Raw genomic sequence first — 11,712 nt, 5'->3', positions numbered from 1 at the left:
GGAGACATGAGGACAGACATGAGGACAGAAGACAGACATGAGGACAGAAGACAGAAGACAGACATGAGGACAGAAGACAGACATGAGCACAGACATGAGGACAGACATGAGGACAGAAGACAGACATGAGGACAGAAGACGTGAGGACAGACTTGAGGACAGACATGAGGACAGAAGACAGACATGAGGACAGACATGAGGACAGACATTAGGACAGAAGACAGACATGAGGACAGACATGAGGACAGAAGACAGACATGAGGACAGACATGAGGACAGAAGACAGACATGAGGACAGACATGAAGACAGACATGAGGACAGACATGAGGACAGACATGAGGACAGAAGACAGACATGAGGACAGACATGAGGACAGAAGACAGACATGAGGACAGAAGACAGACATGAGGAGGACAGAAGCTCTGTCTGTGCTTTTCATGTCAACAGACGTGCCTTAATTGGTATAATGACCAACAGTCATTAAGACGTGCCAATCCCTTGACTCCTTCAAAACCGCTCTCAAATTAAAGGACCACTTCACCACTTTTCAACCTATCTTCATATAATAGGTCCTCACTAATAATGAGGGCACCAGCATACAGACAGACTAGACAGTGATGTGAACACTGTTTGTATTACACTTTGGGAGAATTATTCCTTTTTTCCGGCTATTTGCTGAAATAGTCCCCCCCCCTCCACACACACGGTTTGCGGAGCGGTCTTGATATGGGAAGGTCGCTATAGTTCGTATCCCCGGACCGGCACGTTAAAATTACCACCGCTGAAGTGCCCTTTGAGCAAGGCATTGAACCCCTACCATGAAATGTTCTATGAGCAGGGCCTGGCTGTGAACAAGTTCTTGAGCTTAGTCCAGTTACCCTGCAGGGTAAACATAGTACCTTTCCTTTCCTTGGTCCATTTACCTTGGGTAAACATGGTACCTTTCCTTTGTCCAGTTACCCTGGGTAAACATGGTACCTTTCCTTTCCTTAGTCCAGTTACCCTGGGTAAACATAGTACCTTTCCTTTCCTTAGTCCAGTTACCCTGGGTAAACATAGTACCTTTCCTTTCCTTAGTCCAGTTACCCTGGGTAAACATAGTACCTTTCCTTTCCTTAGTCCAGTTACCCTGGGTAAACATAGTACCTTTCCTTTCCTTAGTCCAGTTACCCTGGGTAAACATAGTACCTTTCCTTTCCTTAGTCCAGTTACCCTGGGTAAACATAGTACCTTTCCTTTCCTTAGTCCAGTTACCCTGGGTAAACATAGTACCTTTCCTTTCCTTTGTCCAGTTACCCTGGGTAAACATGGTACCTTTCCTTTCCTTAGTCCAGTTACCCTGGGTAAACATAGTACCTTTCCTTTCCTTAGTCCAGTTACCCTGGGTAAACATAGTACCTTTCCTTTCCTTTGTCCAGTTACCCTGGGTAAACATCGTACCTTTCCTTTCCTTAGTCCAGTTACCCTGGGTAAACACAGTACCTTTCCTTTCTTTCTTTCTTACAGACACACACACACACACACACACACACACACACACACTTCAAGAGCCACTGAACTGTATTTCACTTGAATTATGATAATAGTTCATGAATGTATTACAGTATATAAGTATTTATATACGCAGCCTGCAGTCCTTTCATGTTATTCACTGTTTTGCCCTCTTTGACAGACAATTCCAAGCCACACAGAACACCCAAACTGTAAACCACAACAAGTTATTTAATAATAATAATGATAATAATAAGTCACTATACGCTATACTTTTCAGCACTTTCAGAGAGAAGATGAATTATGTCCCATGGCTATGATGATAATTGTTACTGTGAGCCTGTTACTGTATATCTGTGAGTCATTCCCATGGCTCTCTAGTCTGGGTGACTGTGGCGATGGTTAACCCATTCTGAACGGGAACCCATTTTGGTGTTAGCATCATGTTATGCTTTAGCTATTGAAAAACAGCAGACCTACAAGCTCATAGCGCGCCACCGAGTGGCGCGCTACGAGCTTGTAGGTCTGCTATTTTTTGAAAAATCGAAGAACGACTGACATTTTTAGAATCTGATCTCAGGTCAGAATGGGGTTAATCAGACCAGTGTGTGTCCAGGTGGAAACCTCGTATGAATCTGATCTCAGGTCAGAATGTGTTAACGGGCGAGGTATTTACCGGGGGGTGGGGCGGGGGGGCAGTTTGGCTCCTCTGAGATCAAACAAATCGAGCGTCGAATAAGTCATTTAAACTCTTCTTGTAAACGTATAAAATAAAGACCCGAGCAATGAATCTAAAAGGAATGTTATGTAGGCTATAATACGAATACGTGTCGTTTTAATGAGCGGGAGATCTGGTATTGAGGAAACGTTGGCTCTGGGACGTAGTGGAGTAGAAGTAAAATATACTGGACATATACTCAACTAGAACTGCACTCTGCCGAGTGCATACTTGCTTGTTGCACACTAGTAGGCCATAAATGGCCTACTAGTGCGCAAGCAGAGCGCGCAAGTACTTTCGACCGCTGGAAAGTATCACATCTCAGTATCTCTGTGAAGGAACGTTTGAAATGTATAATCATTACGTGTAACTATTTGCTACCGAACTACTTTTTTACAGAAAAATGAATCATTGATATGTGATGGAAAAAAAAGGTATATAAACTGAATTAAAATATATTATACAGTATAATTATTTTATTACTTATTGTAAATTGTCAATTGTTTTAAATGTATTTCATTTTTGAGAGCTGGGACCAGAGTACACGGTGTGTATATGTATGACTAGCTCTCAGTGATGACGTAAGAGATATGGTCATCTGTGTAGTCTGGTCCCAGCAGACCAGGCACAGATTTACAAATTACAAATCACATTACAACTACATACAGAGTATGTAGTTGTAATTTGATTAGCAGTATACTGTGGTTACTTGGTTCCAAAAAGTGAAGCCAAGTTTTTTTCAACCGTAGGTTTGTGCCTGGTTTGCTGGGACCAGTTACAACATTACGTCATCGTTGTGAACTGGGACCAGAGTACATGGTGTGTATATGACGTAATGTTGTAACTTGTAACTTGTAACTAGTCCCAGCAAACCAGGCACAGACTGTATGTAGTTGTTCTAGTTACAACTACATACAGAGTATGTAGTTGTAATTTGATTAGCAGTATACTGTGGTTACTTGGTTCCAAAAAGTGAAGACAAGTTTTCTTCAACGGTAAATCTGTGCCTGGTTTGCTGGGACTAGTTACAACATTACGTCATCCTTGAGAGAGTACATGGTGTGTATATGACGTAATGTTGTAACTTGTAACTTGTAACTAGTCCCAGCAAACCAGGCACAGACTGTATGTAGTTGTTCTAGTTACAACTACATACAGAGTATGTAGTTGTAATTTGATTAGCAGTATACTGTGGTTACTTGGTTCCAAAAAGTGAAGACAAGTTTTCTTCAACGGTAAATCTGTGCCTGGTTTGCTGGGACTAGTTACAACATTACGTCATCCTTGAGAGAGTACATGGTGTGTATATGACGTAATGTTGTAACTTGTAACTTGTAACATTACGTCATATACACACCATGTACTCTCTCAAGGATGACGTAATGTTGTAACTAGTCCCAGCAAACCAGGCACAGATTTACCGTTGAAGAAAACTTGTCTTCACTTCGAAGAGACCAAGCGAAACGATTACTTGCGCGCTCTGCTTGCGCAAGTAATTAAAGTAGAAATACCTCAACATTAGTACTTAAGTAAAAGTACTTCCACCACTGCATATAGGCTAAGATACAGTTGAATCGTTCCCCGGTCCTCCCTTTTTACCTCCTTTATGATGATTTACTGTTCTTGTCTATAAGTGTACAGTTGGAGCCATCAGGATGGTGACTTGTTATTTGTTAGGTTGGCGTACTAAAGTTATGGTGAAGATTCCGGGAGGAAAAACGGGCAAGCACCGGGGTGAGTTGTCCAGTATTCTTTTGAAGCATTTCTGTAGACTTAGATAGCATTTGATACAGACTTATAGCATGTTATGTAGACAGCATAAGTGCATTGTATATAGTCATAGCACGTCATAGTACATATGTATAGCATAGTAGTATATATGTATAGTTTATATGTATAGTTTCATTATATAGATATTCCACTGTTACTTTCTTAGCTTACGCATGTTTCATGATAAATGTTTTTATGTGATGTATTCCCATGCTTTTTTGTTCTTGCTTAATGTAAGTCGCTCTGGATTAAGAGCGTCTGCTAAATGCCTACATTGTAAATTGTAAATTGAAGGTAACAAGACTACTCACCCCGTTTCTGTTTTTTTTCCTCCCAGAACCTTCCCCAGTGAGGGGTGGGTGGGAGAGGCTGGACAGCAGACTGAACTCTCCCCAGTGAGGGGTTGGTGGGAGAGGCTGGACAGCAGACTGAACCTTCCCCAGTGAGGGGTTGGTGGGAGAGGCTGGACAGCAGACTGGACTGTCCCCAGTGAGGGGTGGGTGGGAGAGGCTGGACAGCAGACGGCTGGACTTTGAATTTCTCTAAACTATAAACTTTCATGACAGCAGACAGCCTTAAAGTACAAATATAATTTATGAAAAGCTACTACAGTATAAGTGAAGTCTGTTCACAGAAGTTGTTGTAGGATAATGTGAGGATTATCTGACCGAGGTACCATTTTCAGTGGGCCAAACCTTACATAATACTAAATAATACTAAATTGTTTATTTGGTCAATATATATATAAGTAAAATAATATAGCCTTTCCACAGGAGTATCTTTTTATTTTGTTTTCCAAAAAGAATACAAACAGCCAATAGCATAATTACAAAGTTATCCCCCTCACTGGGGAAAAAATCCGGGAGGAAAAGACGGGCATGAGCACCGGGGTGAGTTGTCCAGTGTTCTTTTTTGAACACTTGGTGGCGGGCTTTAGATTTGACAGCACTGGGTGTGTATTTAGGGGGCAGTGATTCAGGTTAGACACAGGAGGGTACGGTGGGACGGTGTTCAGGTTAGACACAGGAGGAGGGTGCGGTGGGACGGTGTTCAGGTTAGACACAGGAGGGTACGGTGGGACGGTGTTCAGGTTAGACACAGGAGGGTACGGTGGGACGGACGTGAGCTGGGTTTAGACCGGCGTGAGACAGGTTAGTTTTACCCTACTGATGATGTGTTGTTGCAATAGTAATCCCGCTCAGTACGAGAGGAACCACAGTACCCTGGGTCTATTAGAGTAATGTTAACTCCATAGACACATACACAACACCTGGGGATCTATTAGAGTAATGTTAACTCCATAGACACATACACAACACCTGGGGGTCTATTAGAGTAATGTTAACTCCATAGACACATACAGAACACCTGGGGGTCTATTAGAGTAATGTTAACTCCATAGACACATACAGAACACCTGTGGGTCTATTAGAGTAATGTTAACTCCATAGACACATACACAACACCTGGGGGTCTATTAGAGTAATGTTAACTCCATAGACACATACACAACACCTGGGGGTCTATTAGAGTAATGTTAACTCCATAGACACATACACAACACCTGGGGGTCTATTAGAGTAATGTTAACTCCATAGACACATACACAACACCTGGGGGTCTATTAGAGTAATGTTAACTCCATAGACACATACACAACACCTGGGGGTCTATTAGAGTAATGTTAACTCCATAGACACATACACAACACCTGGGGGTCTATTAGAGTAATGTTAACTCCATAGACACATACACAACACCTGGGGGTCTATTAGAGTAATGTTAACTCCATAGACACATACAGAACACCTGGGGGTCTATTAGAGTAATGTTAACTCCATACAGAACACCTGGGGGTCTATTAGAGTAATGTTAACTCCATACAGAACACCTGGGGGTCTATTAGAGTAATGTTAACTCCATAGACACATACACAACAGAAAGTACAAAAATCACTGAACTCCATCTTTAAACTATTTCACTGCATTTGACGACAGTGTGCAGCTGTTTCTTCTTGTTCATGACGTTGGGCACTTTGTTGTCCTTGTTGTTGTTTTTGTTTTAGTCTAGTTTTAGTCGATTAAACATCATCAGATTTCTGTCGACTAAATCTGCAGTTGATTTTGTCAAGACAAAATATTTTTTAATGGGCCTTGATTGTTTGATTGAAGTATTTATCAACAGTTTGCAGAATTACAGTACATTTCAAGCACAACTCAATACAAAAACTGTTAACTGTGGACAACACCATGAACTCTAGAATTACACTTGTTTACAATAGGGTCCACCATTTTCAATTCATCGTGACATTTAGAGACGTACAACTATACACTCCTACATAGCCAAAAACAGGAAATCATCATAAAAGGAGGTAAAAAATAACATACAGTGAGGGGAAAAGGGGGCGGGGGGGGGTTCAGATTTTACGAGGGCCAGTTTGGAATTGCAGCCGTCCGTAGGTGCCCTTTGAGAGCAGTTTTGAAGGAGTCAAGGGATTTGCATGTCTTAATGACTGTTGGTGTTGGTAGGACGTTCTACATTTTGATGGCATAGGAGCGAAATGTATTTAGTCCCTTGTTTGTGCCGAATCTGGGTTGGTTTGTTGAACTCTGGTGTTGTGGGTTTGGATTTCGTTGACATTAAGGAAGTATTTAGCCGGGTACATGCAGGTATCTTGGTGCTGTATCGAATCTTGTGGACCAGACCCATTGCAAGATGCTGTACTCTGTTGACTGTCCTAAGCCATTCTAGCCTGTCAAAGTGGGCAGGGGTGAGGTGGGTCCGGGGAGTGAGGCCAAGTATAGTAGCCTGACCAGTTTGTTTTGGGAAGTCAGGAGCCTTGTTTTAAGGGCCTTTGAATGCTGTGGTACCAGGAGGTGCATGCATAGTCGAAGAAACCTTATACGAGGGCTCCTGTTAGGGTCTTCAAGGTGTAGAAACCTTGTACGAGGGCTCCTGTTAGGGTCTTCAAGGTGTAGAAACCTTGTACGAGGGCTCCTGTTAGGGTCTTCAAGGTGTAGAAACCTTGTACGAGGGCTCCTGTTAGGGTCTTCAAGGTGTAGAAACCTTGTACGAGGGCTCCTGTTAGGGTCTTCAAGGTGTAGAAACCTTGTACGAGGGCTCCTGTTAGGGTCTTCAAGGTGTAGAAACCTTGTACGAGGGCTCCTGTTAGGGTCTTCAAGGTGTAGAAACCTTGTACGAGGGCTCCTGTTAGGGTCTTCAAGGTGTAGAAACCTTGTACGAGGGCTCCTGTTAGGGTCTTCAAGGCGTCTCATTTTGTATGTGCATGGCAAACAGAATGTTGACAAAATTACTGCTTAGGGAGCGGCCATACCAACACACACGCACACACGCACACACATATGTCTCACACACACACACACACACACACACACACACACACACACACACACACACACACACACACTAACATCACATAGACGGTCTGCTATGTCCAGAATGTTGTCAGGTGAGTGATGTCACACAGGCCACTCCCATTTCCACCTGGACAAAAATAAATGCAATACTTCACCATTTTGCTTCCTTTGTTGCACGCACGCACGCACGCACACACACGCACACACACACACACGCACACACACACACACACACACACACACCCACACACACACACACACACACACACGCACGCACACACACGCACACACACACACACACACACACACACACACACACACACACACACACACACACACACACGTGCAAAGCAAAGGCCTGCCTGCCTGTCTGCCTGCCTGCCTGGATATAGAATGAACAAATGACATGGAAGCTCCTGTCAATTACTTCAATGAGAGGTGGTGGAGTTAGTTGCTTTATAGCAGATAGTTTGAGAGGGGGAGTGGTGGTGGAGTTAGCGGCTTTAGGAGCGGCGGTGGCTCAGGGGTAGAGTGCCTGGATGGGAACCGCAAGGTTGCAGTTCGAACCCGGGCTCCCCCAGAGTTACTGTCGAAGTGTCCTTGAGCAAGACACTGAACCCCTCATTTCTCCCGATGTGCTGGTTGGTGCCTTGCATGGTTTCTGCTGCCATCGGTGTATGAATGGGTGAATGTAATGCACAATCTATGTAAAGCGCCTTGGATAAAGGCTCGATATAAATGCACCATTTACCATTTATTTAGCAGATAGTTTGAGAGGGGGAGAGGTTGTGGATTTAGCTGCTTTATAGCAGACAGTTTGAGAGGGGGAGAGGTGGTGGAGTTAGCTGCTTTAGCCCGGACCCGGACCCAACAGGCCCGTTGGATAATCCTCCCCTGAAGCCCCCCGTTCCCCTGAAGCCCCTCCCCCTGCCCCCCCACACAACTCTCACACTGTTACATTAAACCTGTGCACAAAAACTGGACTAAGGTTTTTTTGGACTGCTCTTTTCTGTCGACAATACGTCTCTTTGGCAAACATAGCAGATCTACAAGCTCACAACAACACGGTTATGAGCTTGTCTGCCAAATGCCTAAGTTGTAGATCAGCATTCTTTGGCTCACAACACTGCCTCTCTGTCTGTCTGCCTTAATGTGGTCCATGTGCACCATCTATTGGACACAGTGTAAAACTACACCCCTTGGTTTTTGTCTGCTGTAGTGTTTCAGCAGTAGAGCGACCACTTGGTTAGCTTTGACACTATTTAATGGAAACTACAACTTATAATGTAGTCATTTATCATTTAATGGAAGCTACAATTTATAATGTAGTCATTTATCAGCCGCTCTTAATCCAGAACGATTTACAATAAGCAAGACCAACACATGGTAATTAGAAAATACGTAGAAATAGTCATCTAGGATCAATATATTAGGTATAAGAACCTAACAGCTGTCTAACAATAGAATATCAATTAAACTATAAGTATATACACTCTACAATGCTATGTCTAGAACAGTGTTTTTTACAATATATAGAGCTATTTAACACTGTTACTGAATACACACTATATAGCAATGATTACTAATATAGAGCTATTTAACACTGTTAATACACACTATATAGCAATTATTACTAATATAGAGCTATTTAACACTGTTACTGAACACACACTATATAGCAATTATTACTAATATAGAGCTATTTAACACTGTTACTGAATACACACTATATAGCAATTATTACTAATATAGAGCTATTTAACACTGTTACTGAACACACACTATATAGCAATTATTACTAATATAGAGCTATTTAACACTGTTACTGAATACACACTATATAGCAATTATTACTAATATAGAGCTATTTAACACTGTTACTGAACACACACTATATAGCAATTATTAGCCTACTAATATAGAGCTATTTAACACTGTTACTGAATACACACTATATAGCAATTATTACTAATATAGAGCTATTTAACACTGTTGCTGAACACACTCTATATAGCAATGATTACTATTTACTAATATAGAGCTATTTAACGCCAAAAGCATGGAATTGTTTAGACAAAATCGTATCAAACAAAAAAGAGCATATTTTAGTTTGAAACGCAGTATAGAAAAACAGCCAGCCCATAATAACACTGCCATTGGACACAGCGCTGAACACAACCAACGCGGTCTCATTCCTATAAAACATCAACCCACTTTGCATAAACGTCACTGTCGTTGTTCATTTTGTCACCAGAACGGTTAGAAGAAGCAACGAGGAAGACGTCAACATGGGGAACCTCCCAGGCAGACGCAAACGAAAGGTACCGTTTTATTTACAAAGCAGACTAACTGAAGACCAGAGCTGAGTTGTTTAAATGTATTAAAGGTAGGTTTATTTACAAAGCAGACTAACTGAAGACCAGAGCTGAGTTGTTTAAAATGTATTACAAACATTCACTGTTCATATAAAGACCATAGTGGCCCTCTCCGTCGTCAAAGTTGCCCAATGCAGGCCTGGGCTAAACTTATGTCACTTTTTTTTTGAGGCCTAATAAAAGTTACACTAGGCGGCGGGTGCATAAGTCTAGGGAAGGCTTAGCCTTCCCCAAAAATTATGCTGGGTATTTTTTTAAATATATATAATATATGTGCGCAGCATTATAGAAGGCTATTGTGTGTGTGTGTGTGTGTGTGTGTGTGTGTGTGTGTGTGTGTGTGTTGTCGCTGCCCCTGGTGATCGCTGATCGGCAACTGGCCTAATCAGCATATGATTGACTACTATTGGTATGTCTGTAAACCTCGTCCTTCCAGTCGCTTTGTAGCAAAGAGTAGCGCGCGCTGGTTTGTTTTGGGAAACGGCAAAACGCAAAATGTATTTTTCAAGGCAAAGATAAAGTAGCCTAATTCAGAAGAAGAAGCTGTGAGTCGGCTGTCAGAACTCAGTGCCCGCACGGTTCACAGTTCACACCACTGCAGTCTGCAGCAACACTGACACGTTCAGCGGAGTGACTGCTGTCTCTGTGCCGTCTGTGAAGAGCCATGAGCCGCGACTCCCGGAGGTGCAGCAACACCGCCGGGTAATCTACACTGACTGACTCGAGACTTGAGAAAAAGACGTCCAAAAGTCGTTGTCTGTGTATAGGCTAATTCATTGGTAAAAGTATGCTAAATAACTCATTTTTAGACTATCTGGGAAAGAAAGAAATAAATAAATCCGCGGCGGCGGCCTCGCTTCGCTCGGCCGCGAGAGTCCCCCCCCCCCCCAACGCAATTCTATAGCCTACCCAAAGGTAAAACGCACCCGCCGCCTGCAGCGATATTGAAGTGTGAGATTACCATAATGAAAATAAATCTTAATCAAATTCAAGGGCTTTAAGGCACCCAGAGAGGGTATTAAGGATTGTGTATAAACGGAACCCAAATGGACCATAGCAGGTGCATTTTGGTTCCATTTGTACTCTCAGAGTTATAAGTTGACGTTGAGTTTACGCTATATATAAATAATACTGAGGCATTGCACGGGGGTCGGTGTCGGCGTTGTTTTTGGCAGCAAATTTAGATTTTAGTTTTAGTCATAGTCTCTTGAATGGTTTTCACTTAGTCTTCGTCACATTTTAGTCACCTGGAATGTGTTAGTGTCAGTCTAGTTTTAGTCAACTAAACGTCATACGATTTTAGTCGACTAAAATGTGTTTTGGCTGGTCTTGATGCCGTCGTAATGACTGATTTTACACTTGCTGAAAATAGCCGACCTACAAGCTCACAATGCGACGCGTTGTGAGCTTGTAGATCAGCTATTTTCAGCATGCAACTAATTGTAGAATGAGTTATACTGGATGTCTTGTCCACTAGTCCCTTCCTAACATTTTATTCATATAGTTTTTATTTGTTGACGAAATTGTCAGTATATTTAGTCCTAGTTTTAGTCATCATTTTAATTTAGTTTCCATTTAGTTTGGTCTCAGTACAGGGCCGGATTTAGCCAGCCCCACTAAGGTGGGCAGACAGAATTTGGGGTGTCAAACCACCAAAATGCATAGAAAACTATATGCTATCATCATCAGTTCATCTATCTTCTCTTTGACCAACAGTATGCTAACCCAATTGCCCTTCCTGCCACTACCTCTGCATTTACCCCGGGCTTGGGACAACTTGTGCAACACAGGAAATGCTTTCTCGTATGTCTTCATGGGTTTAGACACAGTGGCCAGGTCTGTTTCGTTTGGATAACATAAGTTCCCTTTTCAGAGTTGCGTAGTCTGTTCCAGTTCCAGTAAGAGCATGCAAAGGCTCCAACAAGGTTGAGTCTAGAAATCTCTCAGAATAGGGTACAAGGCTTGATATGGTATGATATG

The sequence above is a fragment of the Protomyctophum bolini genome (genome assembly GCF_963924005.1).
Source record: "Protomyctophum bolini genome assembly, chromosome: 9".
NCBI lineage: Eukaryota > Metazoa > Chordata > Actinopteri > Myctophiformes > Myctophidae > Protomyctophum > Protomyctophum bolini.
Note: the sequence above shows the minus strand (reverse complement) of the source record.